A 16,546-nucleotide genomic window follows, 5' to 3' on the forward strand; every position below is an offset into this window, starting at 1 on the left:
TATGATTTACTTTATCTATGGTTTAGTAAACACACTTAACGTGGGGTACAATTTTAAGTCCAACACTCTTTCTTTTATTCCTACTAGAGCTAACAATTACTACCTTCAGTCTCAAGCAAATTGGAGTGGTGCAAAAGGGAAATAAACAACAAATATATATTCCGTTTAGCTTTCATCTGAATATCCAGATTCCTAAGTGATCCTCATAAAAATTCACCTCCAGTGAATACAAAACACGTGTCTTTCATATACGATTCTCCCCCCTTGTCCAACAAATTGCTCAATTATCTGATCTTCATGTGTTGTATCAGTGTGTGAAGATTGTGTCTATATATCTATATTTTAAGGAAGGAACATATCATGCAACCTCGGAAAAACACTAGAACATTTCCTGACTCTTAACTGTATTTTTGCTCTAAATAAACCGGGCTCCATAAAGACAAAAAAAACTAGGACATTTCCTGCAAAATGCAAATACTCGCCCTACAAAAAAAGGTACTCAACTACAGAAGATCATCCAAAAGAAATTTTAAGGTTTTCCATCAATAAACATTAAGCTTTTTAGTTGGACTATCCTGGTCAATGTCAAGAGAAACCAACATGAAAGGTAACTAATCCATTTTTTGTTTCAAAGTATAACCAAAGAAGAATAGAAAGCACAGATGTTGATGGAGAAACAAAACTAGCAAAACAAGCGGTGCTTGCAGCTCTTCAAATTTTCGCTTCACCTTCTCTTGGTTTATGCGCAGAAATGACCCACCATAACCTGCAAGGACACCAAATTAGACATCATTCATGACTTCATGATAATAATGCTTACATAAAAAGCTTAGACACACTCGAGGAAATGTTTGGTGTGTATAAGGCTCCACGTGAAGGAGGGGTGTGTAATAGGAATTTGGCTACAAGCACCCTTGGGGGGGGGGGGTGAAGGAAATTACTATGCATTGAGCCTACGTAAAACTCATCCACAACAAGAACAAGAGGAAAAAGAATAATTGAAACTACTGGGATGGACCTTTTAATCTACATTAACCTGGAGAAGCTTAGAACCAAAAAAGGAGAAACAAAATACAAGATTCATGTCCGAGATAATAACTATTCTATTTAAACTTGCAGGATATAAGTGAGTCCTCCATAAATGCTTCATAATAGTACTTATTTGAGTGAAATAGAATCTGACACTTCAAATTCATAGTTGGCACTTGGCACCAACAGATATTCTGAAAAAGGAAGTGGTAATTTTGGCATCAAAGAAGTAGTAAGAACCTGGACCAGGTTTGCTGCAACCAGATGACCATTAACTCGACCTCCAACAGCAACACCAGATGAACCAGCACAGAGTATAGTCAGTGGTCCTTCTTGCTGAACTTGACCATCTTCAGATATAATATACTTTCCCTGAAGCTTTATTATTGAAAATGAACCCTGCAGGATGACATGTATAAGATAAGTATCTTAAGAGTTCAAGATAGGTAAATTCCATTATTCCGATTTACAGAGTAAGAATGGTTAACCAACGATGAAATTTGATAAGCAGAATGAGCAACATAACAGTGCCTTATAATTGATATATATCTTTTTATACTATTGGTTATTTTCCTTCTCCAAAACAGTGCCTTCAACAAAAAATTCCAAGAGGTATGGAAGGGCACTCCTAATTTTAAATAGTTTATTTCAGAAACTTCATAATTACAGTCAAGATCCTTATTATTACTAACCTTCCATTTAAGTGATACAGTTTGCACGAGTTGTGGAGTCTAATATCTATATTTGACTCAAATAATAGAAGATAATTAAAAAGGTTAGTCTTTAGGAAAGTAGGGAAACATCACATAAGAAATATTAATATAATTAAAAGGTTAGTTCATAGGGAAACATGACATCATAATTAATTGAGTTGAAAAATGAAGTTCAAGCATAAAACTCGTGAAAGTCGAGCAAAATAATATCATTTATATGTCAAAGATTTTGAGGTTCAGATTGGAGTCTAAGCAACCCATAGACAGTTATTTCAGGTATTTGTCCCAGAAGAAACAGGTCTGCACATGACAAAGCATGTTTAAACCTTTAATGGGGCATTTTACACAATTCAACACTTCCAAATTGAAAGTCTGTTACAAAAATTAGGAAGGAGGACTATTTTGATAAAGAGGAAGGAGGACTACTATTTAGTAAATAAGCGCCGTACTTAACACACTTTCCAAGAACAGACTTGGTGTACACCCTTTCTAATATTAAAGTTAATAGATTTCAAAACAACAGTTTACAGATTACCACAATTATAAGTGAGAAAATGTAAAGATATATTCGTATCTAATTACCACAACAACTGTTTAGATTATCTGTGCTAAATTAAGATGCCGAATTTTTTATGTAGTTACTAAAACGTCTACGTTATACTCTCAATAAAACAACTTAATGATCTTGGAATAGTGCTATTTAGGTTAGGCAAATGGATTTTTCATGAGGAAACATGACACTCCTACAGGGCAGAGAGAGTATTTACTACTACAAATATTTTTATCCATATTGAACATCTTTTTTTTTTTTTTTTTTGAGTTATCACAATACTTTAGTATATCTAATTTATGAAACTTAATAGTTGATAATTCCTTAGCTACATCATCTTAATTGTTTGCGAAATATTAAATTTATTTTATTAACTTATCCAATGCTAATTATTGTGGCAGTAATGTGTTTAAACCCTTTTGACCAACCATGCATACTCGTCGATTCTAATGAATGCTAATTATAGTATCTATAATGAGAGTGTCATAACATTTTAGTTTAAGTATCTTATGAAACTGGAGTCGTTAAGACTTCCTTAGCTACGGGATCCTAACTAGTTTAAAGTATATTGAGTTTATCTTATTAGCTTAACAAATGCTAATTATTGTGGTGCCTAATATGTTCAGTATCTTTAGACCAACCATGCACACTCGTCGAGTGCAATGAATGGATTCCCACTTATCTCACTGAAGAAAAAGAAATTCCCTTTTTGAGATTACCATCAACAACTTTTATTCCAATTTAACTACAAGAGGATCAAAGACCAGAAACGTCAATAAATGTCAAACACACTTCAAATCTTTGTTTCGACTTCCTTCCTGGTCCCACCCGACAAAGAAAAAGAAAAGGAACAGAATAGGTACCATCTCAGTCTCCAAACCAACTCAAGAGCATATATGTACACATGTAACTCGTTGAACGGGAATGGCTCCATTGACACGCTTCTGTTCATTATTCTTTCTCTGCCTTGTATTAAAGAAACACTAATCCATTTTAACGTTAGTGGAGCAAACTCACCACTTTAGACCCCAGATTGGTGTATCCATTTCGTGACTTGCCCATAAGTCAAAACTTCAAACACCATACAGCTCGACTCACATTTGAGCTCAGCTAACATAAATAAAGAAGCCTAGCAGGCTTGAGTTTAGCTTAGCCTTCTGAAGCTGTATTAAATCTAGATTTGCCTTCTAAATCCCAAGGAAATCATTTAAGTTAAATGCATTATTTCGAAGTCACGCCTTATTAGGCTCTAGCATTTAGAACACAAAACGTAGCTTCTAAACCTAATGAGTCCTCTTACCAGTAAGAATTCTTACACACATAACATTAGAAATCTCCTTTGCATATCTAGAGAACACATTATGCGCACTACCTATTAAAGGAGAAAAACAGAGATTCGCTATCTGCAATCCATTATAGTTCCTTGTAATGATCTGGCACGATTGTTGCTTTGGAATAAACTCTTGAGATGCAAACAGAAATAACGCAAATAAGATAATCAGGTACCTTATCTGAAGCTGATGAATTTTCTGTATCCATTATCGGGTCCAAAACTGAACCAATAGCTGACAAGATAATGCCCGTCTGCGTGCGACCAAGGAAACTAGCAGAATTATTGGTGCTGTTCCGAAAATAAGACAGAACTTTTTCTCCAACATCCTGAAAGGTAAACGGAGTTCTTTGAGTGCACTTCTATCACCAACTATATACGGCTTGCCTACTTTTATAAAAAACCTAATTGCTTAGTCAAAAGAAAATGGAGAACATGAAAGAAGTACATTTCCAATTCATTATCAAACAAATCTGAAGCGGTAATAAACTAATGAACATGACAACCATTGGGAAGATTAACAGAAGGTCAGCAATCTAACTGGTCTTCACTGATTGCTACTACCCATAGAGAAGTTATAAAACAAGACATAATACATCAAACCACGTTAGTCTTTTACTACCATTCAACAGGATGGCTAAATTTAGAATGTCTAACAAATGGAGGGAGGAGAAAACATCGTGATGACCGCCCCGAGCTACGTAGCATTTCACATTCCTATTTTTTTTAAGTTCATATTCTTGTCTATATTTTTCGTTTACCGCCATCTGGAAGGCCATTGCAATTATCCTTTAGGCCTCTAGGCTTATAAAATAAGGTAGAAAACCCACATCCTTTGTTATTACTATAGAATATATCAGCCACATCATTGATCCAAAATTTAAAAATTAAAGCTTATGTAACAAATTTATTACCCTAACTACTTTCACTCTTATTTGTCAGGGAACAAAAGTGCATGTCGGGTTTTCTGCAAGCATATTTAAAACCCTAGAGATATGCTTCACGAATAGCAGTTTTTGTTCCATATGACCTGATTTTCTCGATGATGTCACATATATGTATCTGACCTCAACTTGTTTAGGATTGAGGCATACTTGATTGATTCAATATACACAACTACCTAATATAACCTACACCAACAGTACTACACATAAGTAATGTATCCAAAAAAAAATTCAAGATCATAATGATCCACGTATTAGATAACACTAAGCTAGTATGCCAAAAGAGGCATTTCCAACTGCATAAAAGATACAGCAATATATAATGGTCAAGCCAGTAATGTAATCTTCAAACACCAATGGGTGCCTTCTGTTTACGAATGAGAACTTAATCAATTCTTCTTTTAATATTATAATATTGAGCGTTGAAAATTACTTACATAAGGTACATGTAGCGACTGGAGGATAATAAAGTCAGAATTGCAATAGTAAAATGTCAAAGACACGGGTGATGTAGGGTTTTTGTAAGACTTAATAATTTCAGGTAGTACAGTAATTGTTGTAAACTTTATATTTATTTACTTCTTTTCTTTTCTTCCTTTTTTTTTTGTAAATTCAGATGCTTAATAAGCATTGCATCTTCCTTCCAGCGAGCTTCTGACATTATTACTCAGCACCTAGGCAGAAAATGATTTTTCAACAAATAGTGAAATATTACCTCTGGAAGAATTCTTGCCACTAATCTATCAAAACTAAAATATTCCTTCTTCTATTATTTAGCAAGTTCCCTTACGAGGCAAGAAGCTCCAAAGAGAATTATAGTCTCCTAATTTTGAGTATGGTTTTGCACTAAATTTCTACATAAAACGTCGAAAAGTGACACCTCTATCATGGCCAGAGACAAAACAGTTAGACTTGCTAATGGAAAGTCATACAATAGGTAAGCAGTCAAGATATCAACAGTGAAATTGTGTTTCTGGGAGTAGCCCAAAGGTGTTAGAATGAAGACCACGGGAGACCAGGGTTTGAATCCCAACAGAAATAAAAAGCTAAGTGATTTATTCATATCCACCTAAGTCAATGGGGGCAAAGTTATACGGTACCTATTGTTAGATATAGATATGTAATTGTCCCACATTGGAATAGGTGTAGTATGCCCTTTGTATAGAGTAGCTATAAATTAGCACATCTTGTATTGCATTAGACACACAATATCAATATATCATATTTTCTCCCGTGCCTTCTCACATGGTATCAGAGCAATCGTGAGAGATTTATCGCTGTGCATAAATTCCAGCGACTCCGGGAAGGAAAATCAGTTGACCGGAAGCCTTTTTCCGGCAGGTCTGCCGCAAGTAAAAAAAGCCATTTTTCGTCAGTGTTGTGCAAAAACCAACACCACCACGAAGTAGATCGGGCTCCGGCGACCAACCCATAAAAAAATCTCCATCAGAATACCCTCCACGTGCCCCACTCGCCACCGGAAGAAAATTCTCCGGCGAAGTTCCGACGTTGCGTGGGCCACCTTCCGGCCATTTTTTGGCGACGACTCTTCCGGACAAATTGTTCCCCTTGCAATTCTGAGCCTACCCATCCAGGTTACACCAAATTCCGACAACTTTTATATTTTTCCGACGTGAATAGTGATTTCAAAAGTGGACTTCCGGCCATTTTTTGAAAACGTTTCTTCAGAACAGTTGGGTCGTCTGGTAATTCCGATCCTACCCCTACTGTTTTTATGTCATTCCGACCACTTTGAATTTTTCCAGCAGCTATAGTACTATTCCGACTGCTGCAGTAATATTCCGACTGCTACAGTATTTCCTTATTCTGTTTCACTGTTCTTTACTCTGTTTCAGTGGATTACATTTGATTATTTCTCTAATTTGGTAATAATTTGCAACGATGTCTTTGGGAATTGATGCTTTTGGGTCTAAAAACATAGTTCTGGAAGCTCTAGTGTTATGATTACTTCGGAACCTTTAATGGGAGGTTCAAACTACTTAGCTTGGGCTTCATCTGTCGAGTTGTGGTGTAAAGGTCAAGGTGTTCAAGATCATCGAATTAAACAGTCTAGCGAAGGAGATGAAAAGGCGATAGCGCTTTGCGCAAAGATTGATGCTCAATTATGTAGCATCTTGTGGCGTTCTATTGATTCCAAGTTGATGCTTTTGTTTCGTCCATTCCAGACATGTTATTTGGTTTGGGCAAAGGCTCATACCTTATACACTAATGACATATCTCGCTTCTATGATGTGATATCACGGATGACAAACTTAAAGAAGCAAGAATTAGATATGTCTACTTACTTGGGTCAAGTACAAGCAGTCATGGAGGAATTGGAGACATTAATGCCAGTTTCTGCTAGTGTGGCAAAACAACAAGAGCAACGACAAAAGATGTTTCTAGTTCTTACACTCGCTGGACTTCCTAATGATCTTGATTCAGTGCGAGACCAGATTTTGGCTAGTCCGACTGTTCCTACAGTTGATGAATTATTCTCTCGATTACTCCACCTTGCTGCAGTACCAAGCCACCCACTGATCTCATCACAAATACTTGATTCCTCTGTTCTCGCATCGCAGACAGTGGATGTTCGGGCGTCTCAAACTATGGAGAACAGAGGAGGACGAGGTCATTTTGGGAGATCTAGACACAAGTGTTCTTATTGTCACAAACTTGGACACACTCGTGAAATGTGTTATTCCTTACATGGTCGTCCACCCAAAAATGCTTACGTTGCTCAGACCGAGACTACAGGTAACCAAGGTTTTTCTGTATCTAAAGAAGAATATAATGAGCTCCTTCAGTATCGAGCAAGTAAGCAGACATCTCCACAAGTAGCCTTAGTTGCCCAGACTGATACTCTTGTTGCTAGTAATTCTTTTGCTTGTGTTTCCCAGTCTAGTACTCTTGGACCGTGGGTCATGGACTCGGGCGCTTATGATCACATCTCTGGTAATAAATCACTTTTGTCGAATATTGTATATTCACAGTCTCTTCCCACTGTTACTTTAGCCAATGGATGTCAAACTAAGGCACAAGGAGTTGGACAAGCTAATTCATTGTCTTCTATCACTCTAGATTCCGTTCTTTATGTCCCTGGTTGTCCTTTTAGTCTTGTATCTGTTAGTCGTTTGACTCGTGCCCTCCATTGTGGTATATATTTTACTGATGATTCTTTTATTATGCAGGACCGCAGTACGGGACAGACAATTGGTACAGGACGTGAATCAGAAGGCCTTTACTACCTTAATTCACTCAGTCCTTCCACAACATGTCTAGTTACCGATCCTCCGGACCTAATCCACTGTCGTTTAGGACATCCAAGTTTATCCAAACTTCAGAAGATGGTGCCTAGTTTATCCAGTTTGTCTACAATAGATTGTGAGTCGTGTCAGCTTGGGAAACATACCCGAGCTTCCTTTTCGCGTAGTGTTGAGAGTCATGCAAAGTCTGTTTTCTCCTTGGTTCATTCTGATATATGGGTCCTAATAGAGTCAGTTCAACCTTGGGATTTCGTTATTTTGTTAGTTTCATTGATGATTACTCAAGATGTACTTGGCTTTTCTTAATGAAAGATCGTTCTGAGTTATTCTCTATATTCCAGAGTTTTTGTGCTGAAATAAAAAATCAATTTGGTGTCTCTATTCGTATTTTTCGCAGTGATAATGCCTTAGAATATGTATTTTCTCAGTTTCAGCAGTTTATGACTTCCCATGGAATTATTCATCAGACATCTTGTCCTTATACCCCTCAGCAAAATGGGGTTGCAGAGAGAAATAATAGGCACCTTATTGAGACTGCCCGCACACTTCTAATTGAATCTCGTGTTCCGTTGCATTTTTGGGGCGATGCAGTTCTCACAGCTTGTTATTTGATAAATAGGATGCCTTCATCTCCCATCAAGGATCAGATTCCGCATTCAGTATTGTTTCCCCAATAAGCCTTATATCCTCTTCCACCTCGTGTTTTTGGGAGCATATGTTTTGTTCATAACTTAGCCCTTGGGAAAGATAAGTTAGCTCCTCGTGCTCTCAAGTGTGTCTTCCTTGGCTATTCTCGTATTCAGAAGGGATATTGTTGTTATTCACCTGATCTTCGTAGGTACCTTATGTCAGCTGACGTCACATTTTTTGAGTTTAAACCTTTCTTTGCTTCTGCTGACCACCATGATATATCTAAGGACTTACCTATACCGACCTTTGAGGAGTTTCCTATAGCTCTTCCTCTACCTTCGAACACAGAGGTTTCACCCATACTAACCATTGAGGAGTCTAGTGTTGTTCCTCCTAGTTCCCCAGTCACAGGAACACCACTCTTGACTTATCATCGTCGTCTGCGCCCTACATCAAGCCCAACTGGTTCTCGTCCTGCACCTGACCCAGCTCCTACTGCGGACCCTGCTCCTAGTACACCGATTGCACTTCGAAAAGGTATACGGACCACACTTAACCCTAATCCTCATTATGTTGGTTTGAGTTATCATTGTCTGTCATCTCCCCATTATGCTTTTATATCTTCTTTGTGCTCGGTTTCCATCCCTAAGTCTACAGGTGAAGCGTTATCTCATCCAGGATGGCGACAGGCTATGAGTGACGAGATGTCTGCTTTACATACAAGTGGTACTTGGGAGCTTGTTCCTCTTCCTTCAGGTAAATCTATTGTTGGTTGTCAGGGTTTATGCAATCAAAGTTGGTCCCGATGGCCAAATTGATCGGCTTAAGGCCCGTCTTGTTGCCAAAGGATATACTCAGATATTTGGGCTCGATTACAGTGATACCTTCTCTCCTGTGGGTAAAGTGACATCAGTCCGCCTTTTTCTATCCATGGTTGCGGTTCGTCATTGGCCCCTCTATCAGCTGGACATTAAGATGTCTTTCTTCACGGTGATCTTGATGATGAGGTTTATATGGAGCAACCACCTGGTTTTGTTGCTTAGGGGAGTCTCGTGGCCTTGTATGTCGCTTGCGTCGGTCACTTTATGGTCTTAAGCAGTCTCCTCGAGCCTGGTTTGGTAAGTTCAGCACGGTTATCCAGGAGTTTGGCATGACTCGTAGTGAAGCTGATCACTCTGTGTTTTATCGGCACTCTGCTTCAAGTCTATGTATTTATATGGTAGTCTATGTTGATGATATTGTTATTACTAGTAATGATCAGGATGGTATTACTAATCTGAAGAAGCATCTCTTCCATCATTTTCAAACTAAGGATCTAGGCAGATTGAAGTACTTTCTAGGTATTGAGGTTGCTCAATCTAGCTCAGGTATTGTTATTTCTCAAAGGAAATATACTTTAGACATTCTTGAGGAGACAGGGATGATAGGTTGCAGACCTGTTGACACTCCGATGGATCCGAATTCTAAACTTCTGTCAGGACAGGGGGAGCCGCTTAGCGATCCTGCAAGCTATAGGCGGCTGGTTGGTAAATTAAATTATCTCACAGTTACTAGACCCGACATTTCTTATCCTGTGAGTGTTGTAAGTCAGTTTATGAATTCTCCCTGTGATAGTCATTGGGATGCAGTCGTCCGCATTATCCGGTAAATAAAATCGGCTCCAGGCAAAGGATTACTGTTTGAGGATCGAGGTCATGAGCAGATCGTTGGGTACTCAGATGCTGATTGGACAGGATTACTATTTGATAGACGTTCTACGTTTGGATATTGTGTTTTAGTAGGAGAAAATTTGGTGTCCTGGAAAAACAAGAAACAGAATGTAGTTGCTTGGTCTAGTGCAGAAGCAGAATATCGAGCAATGGCTATGGCACATGTGAACTAGTCTGGACCAAATAATTGCTCAATGAGTTGAAATTTGGTGAAATCAGTCAAATGGAACTTGTGTGCGACAATCAAGCTGCCCTTCATATTGCATCAAATCCGATGTTTCATGAGAGAACTAAACACATTGAGATTGATTGTCACTTCGTAAGAGAGAAAATACTTTCAGGAGATATTACTACGAAGTTTGTGAGGTCGAATGATCAACTTGCAGATATTTTCACCAAGTCCCTCACCGGTCCTCGCATTGGTTATATATGTAACAAGCTCGGTACATATGATTTGTATGCTCCGGCTTGAGGGGAGTGTTAGATATAGATATGTAATTGTCCCACATTGGAATAGTTGTAGTATGCCTTTTGTATAGAGTAGCTATAAATTAGCACATCTTGTATTGCATTAGACACATAATATCAATATATCATATTTTCTCTCGTGCCTTCTCACACCTATATTGATGGATGGATGCAAGTACTCAGTGGAAATAGTTGAGGGGCACGTACATTGGCCCGGATGCCACTGTTATTTTAGAAAAATATTGGTTTCAAGGATTGCAAGTACTTTAACCTGCTTGAAAATGTTGTCGGAAACACAAAGAGCCATATGAAAAGGATACATGCAGTTTAAGCCCAAGTTTCTAGGACAGACCACGGACAAAGGATCTTTAGCTGAAAGGTTTGATCAACAGTATGAGATTCTAGAAAGCTTCCAAAACTTTAACTGTGATATAAACAGTGTTTAGTGGTTTGGTTAGGAAATGAAGGTTTTATAAACAGAATGAGAACTTTGTGGAAGGTTCGGCTCTATGCTTTTAGGTTTTGGCAGTGACAAGAAACCATCAGCAGCAAAGAATGATTTGAGCGAACGAAAAGAAAAAGTCACCTTCTTAGAAGATAGTGAGCATAAAACTTATCCATTTCAAAGAATGAGCATAAAACTTATGGCCTTAGTCTCCATCCATTGTCCATTTACAGTTATTAAAATTCAGCTCCTTGGTTCAATTTACCATGCTAAAAGTCAAAGTCTCCATCCACAAAGCAATGCCATATTGTCATTATGAAGATGATGAAGCAACTAAATCAAGGAGACAGAAGCACACTTGGTGGAATCGGAAACGCATTACATGAAAAGGACAACCAGATAATTATGGATTGCACCAGAACAAAAGCATACTAGATGACAAGGTAAGAGATATACTTTTCTTTCACAAATAGACAAGGCAAGAAATACACCAATGTTAGAGAAGAAAATAGCACACAGAACAAGAAAGCTTTTCATGTCCAAAAGAATATGAACACTGGAGAAGTACAAAAATGAGACCTCTCCTGGATTGATAATCAAGGAATCCGCAAGTAACCCTTCATGCTTTGGTTCTGCAAGAATAAATGTAATAAGAGTGTTTAGTTTCAGAATTTATATATGGAGTATTACATGAATGTTCTGTTACAGGCACAGCATAAATATTCAACTGACAGAAGCATTGAATATGACATACGTGTCGAGGAGCATCAATGTAAAATATGCAAATAGTTCTAGAAAAAGCATATATCTATAGAACCATATGATCTGGGCAGCACAAAAGCATTAGTCCCCACCAAAATTAACAGCATTAGATCGCAAAGCAAATGGGGATTATAAGTTAGAGAGCTTTGAGACACATAACACGCAGTCCTCTTTATTCTTTCTGCATAGACACATTCAACCTGACCTCATGAAAAATACTTTGAGCAATAGAAATTTTAAAAGAGCATAGGTTGTGCAACTAGTAACAATAGAATTTGTACATTCAACTTGCTTTCCAACTTTTTTTTTTCTTTTTTTTTCATCAGGGGGATGGTGTCCAAATTTTCTTCCTTTTCCCTTTTTGGCTGATAAAGTGGATGGGAAAAAGATATAAAACCACACTCCTACTCCTTTTGAGTGGGAGAGGGTGAAAAAGAAAGACACCATTTTCCATAATCCTTTTCTTTCCTTAGTAGAGATTCTGCAAAATCTCGGGGTTTTGAAGACACGGGACATATGTGAAACAAAACTAAAAAAAATCAACAATTATACAACCAAACAAAAATTGGATAGCCAGTACCATCAGTGCGAGCTTTCATCTTTCTGGGACGTCGAGGCCTAGCCGAACTACCAGAAAGTGAAGGTGCCTCGAGGGCAAGCACACATGTCTGATCCATCCCCTTACCAATAGGATCCTTGCCCGTGTTCTCTCCCATTTTAGTGTTTTTTTTTCACCACTCAAGAGTTGAAACTGTTGTTCTATGTTAAATCTTCTGTTTTGAGATGACACAACCAAGGTGAAAATATTTGTAGGCTTTAGGGGTTTTCTAACCAAGCCAGTTACTTAGTTATCAATAAAGCAATCCAGTGACTAGATTACAGACTGAAAAAGTAATAAATGCAGCCTATTTGTTTTCCATCTATTGGTTCTCCCAAGTAAGCACGGAATTGAAATAAGCCCCAGATTAGAAAATCCTTGACTAATTTCTTTTTACAGATATAATCCTACTTATAGGCATTAATAAAGCGCAATCCAAACTTTAGTGTTCAATTGATCAGGCTTGATCAATATAGCGGTACCCAAAGCAAGGTAGACTTCCTCTGCCCTCTATCCCCAAACCACTACCGAAACAAAATAAAACAAGAAAGACGCATCTAATCAAGCACTATAGTGACATCTTGAGAAGGTTTATACCTACATTGTTGACCCATTAAGGGCGCCTCAAAAGGCAGGCATTCATCAAGTGCCAACAATTCTAATACACGAGACATTAGGCGACAATGAGAATAGAACTAAATTCCCAGATACAGTCAAATTTTGAACAAGCTAAAGCTATGCAGTTAACACGTGCTGAAGCAATGCAAGAGATTACCAAAATCCAAAAGTAGTAATGTGAGTCTACAATTACTTTAACAAGAACACCTATCAAAATATATAAATAAATAAATAAATAACCATACTAGTTTAAACATAAGTGGGAACCAGTTCAATACCTTTCCATATTTTCCTGTTTCTAGAAATTCACCTTGATTTTCATAAGCATCTCAATAAACTGAACTAGAACCCCAAATTACCTTTTCTTCATTCTGTCAAACAAAGAGAGGTATAAAATAAATAACAAATAAAAAGGGGCCAATAAAAAAGCTTATTAATTTACCTGAAGAACCACTAATTTCTGTCAAATATTAAAATAAAAATACCTGACGAATTACGGTTTTCCTATTTCGAATGTTCTACACATAATGGGAATAAGTAAAACACCGACGAAAGGCCTCGTTTACCTTATGCTTTGTCAATAAAAGGAAGTTCTTGTTTAATCCTCCATACCAAAATAGAAATTAGAGGGCGAGTGAGATCCATCGACTCTGAAGGAAGCAAGTGGCTTGTCAGTAATTGACGAAATTACCCTCAATTTCAGGAACATTTCAAGGGTATTATAGTAATAGAAACATTACCCTGGTATAATAACGGAGCCCCGTTACAAACAGCGTAGTAATCCGTTCCGGTCAATCGAAGAAAGTGAAGGAGGAGAAATGGCGTCGAATGCAGCGGCACCCTTTTGGAGAGCGGCGGGGATGACTTACATAACATACTCGAATCTGTGTGCCAACCTGGTCAGGAACTGCCTTAAGGAACCCTACAAGACCGAAGCCTTGACTCGGGAAAAGGTCCACTACTCCATCTCCAAATGGGTCGATGGCAAGCCTCAGAAACCCAGTAAGCAATCCGCTTCCTCTCTTTTTTGTTTTTGTGATATAAAGTTAAGATATTTTGGTCTCCTTAACACTGATTTGATTGCTTTCACACTTTTCGTTTCGTTTTCGTTTCAAATTCGCTTATTAGGGATGGACGTGTATTTAGTTTAGGGTCTTCTATATGAATTCTGGCAAATTTGTTATTTTGAGGTATCATAAGTGGCTGTTTGTTTTGAGGTTTCATTTTCCCAGGTTTAGTCTTCTGGGAAAATGAAAATTAAAGGACATTCGGTTTTCTCATTCATTATTTCAGTTCTTAAAATCAGTTTAAGACTGGTTTCTACAGATCAAATCTTATAGTTAGGCTGAGGGCACTAATTTATGTGGTAATAGATTTTTCCGCCACTAACTTATATAGGAGGGAGGTGGATTTTGACAAGGATCTTGAGTGTTGTTAAGTTTACATTGAGCTCTATTAATCAGTGATCTCAGAGCCAACTGATTTAGTTTTTGGTTTCGTCCCTCTTAGTCGTTTAGCTTATGCTGGATTTAAGTATTATACGTCCTGACATATGTCCCTTCTTGCCATTGTTTTCTAGTTTAACTATTTGGTTTCTCCTCTTTGTCAACTTATAAATAGCAGTCACATATGTTTTACCAATCCAAATGGGTTTTTTTCTAAATGGTGTTAAATACTTCATTTTCTTATCCAACCATAGCTGTTTGTTTTGAAGTTTCATTTTCCCAGGTTTAGTCTTCTGGGAAAATGAAAATTAAAGGACATTCGGTTTTCTCATTCATTATTTCAGTTCTTAAAATCAGTTTAAGACAGGTTTCTAGAGATCAAATCTTATAGTTAGACTGAGGGCACTAATTTATGTGGTAATAGATTTTTCCGCCACTAACTTATATAGGAGGGAGGTGGATTTTGACAAGGATTTTGAGTGTTGTTTTAGTTTACATTGAGCTCTATTAATCAGTGATCTCGGAGCCAACTGATTTAGTTTTTTGATTTTTGGTTCTTCCCTCTTGGTCGTTTAGCTTATGCTGGATTTGAGTATTATTTGTCCTTAACATATGTCCCTTCTTGCCATTGTTCTAATTTAACCATTTGATATTTGGTTTCTCCTCTTTGTCAAGTTATAAATAGCAATCGCAGATATCTTACCAATCCAATTGTTTTTTTTTTCCAAATGGTGTTAAATACTTCATTTTCTTATCCAACCAAGCCAACCAAAAATTATTCTAATTAATTTGGTACTGCTCAAGGGGCAAGAACTGTAACTTTGGGGGGGGGGGGGATATATGTCCTCAAGACATGATCTTTTCTTGCCACTGTCATGTAATTTAGTTATTGTGTTTTTGGTTTCTTAGCTCTTTGCTGTTTAGCACTTTAGCTTATAATGGATTTGACTATTATATGTCCTCTAGACATGATCCCTTCCTGTCGTTGTCTACCTAGCAGAACAAATTAATTCTAGTGCAATGACACATCTTACCCCCATCTGCTCTAGTTATAGCCGATCTTTCAACTAGAACAATACTATCATTCTGTCTCCAACATCTTATCAATCATCAGGACATATATCATGTTAGTCAAGGTCTTAGATTTCCAGGAATGTGCTGGATTTGGTTTCTCTTATAGTCATTAAAATTTTCTGTATTTAACTCTTTTTGGCTGATAGAGGATTAACCAAGTGTTCAAACATAACCTTGTCTGTCCTTATGCACTCCAGTTCTTGTCTTGGCTCATTATGAAAAATATATAGTGTGTTTAGTTGTCCATGTTAATGTGTTACCTTGAAAAACTATTACTTTTAGTTATCTTCCAGTCTTCGGTTGAGTATAAAGTCAGGGGGCATATGATAAGGGGACGGGCCGTAGAGATGGTGCTTTGGTGATATTTTGGGGTATTGAAAGTTCGATAATAATGTTTATCATGTTTACCACGGACCCAGTTCAATGTCTTATTTGTTTTTAAAACTGAGATGTACATCTTGAGTGAAACAGAACTGGATAGGGAAGTGGAGGATCAGAATGGTGAGACTCTATTAATTGATATTAACGGGTGACTGTAATCTACAGATATGTTACCGACATCCATCTATTCGCTCTCTATATTTGGCTTCTACATGCTGGATCAATAAATGGTTAAATTTATGAAAATATAGGAATTCAGCATGTTGTGTGACTTTCTTCAGAAAAATTAAAAAGAGTAGTCTTATTAGCATGGCTGTTCACATGTTGGTGTGGTGCCTTGGATATATAAAATAAGCAAGCCACCACTTAAAGATTGGTACAATAAGGTAGAAGACAAAAGTCGTGCACTTGTGTCTTATGTTCAATTTGCTACTTAATTAGTGTATTTACATGCAGGATTAAGTTCATACTTCTACATGATTGTTGTGTGTTCCTTTTGGTGTTTCAAATATTTTTTATTTTGGTGGGTTGAGGGGTGTAGAGGATGGGGTTGACTATTCCGTGCATCCATTATTTGCTTTACT

The 16,546-nt window shown here is 37.4% G+C and overlaps 1 long non-coding RNA gene across 2 annotated transcripts; it reads right to left on the reverse strand.

Annotated features, from left to right (window-relative positions):
• Positions 1-513: 513 nt before the first annotated feature.
• On the reverse strand, positions 514-13,707 carry LOC138888766 (uncharacterized). Of its 2 annotated transcripts, none has more exons than XR_011406279.1 (6): positions 13,629-13,707; positions 13,341-13,433; positions 11,664-11,716; positions 3,799-3,951; positions 1,270-1,428; positions 514-766 (listed from the first exon to the last, which is right to left on the reverse strand). It is a non-coding gene; the product is annotated as an uncharacterized lncRNA (long non-coding RNA). The 2 variants fall into 2 exon arrangements; XR_011406278.1 differs by having other exon boundaries at positions 13,548-13,680.
• Between the last annotated feature and the right edge of the window lie 2,839 nt (positions 13,708-16,546).

Source organism: Nicotiana sylvestris, chromosome 3 (assembly GCF_000393655.2).
Source record: "Nicotiana sylvestris chromosome 3, ASM39365v2, whole genome shotgun sequence".
Classification (NCBI taxonomy): domain Eukaryota; kingdom Viridiplantae; phylum Streptophyta; class Magnoliopsida; order Solanales; family Solanaceae; genus Nicotiana; species Nicotiana sylvestris.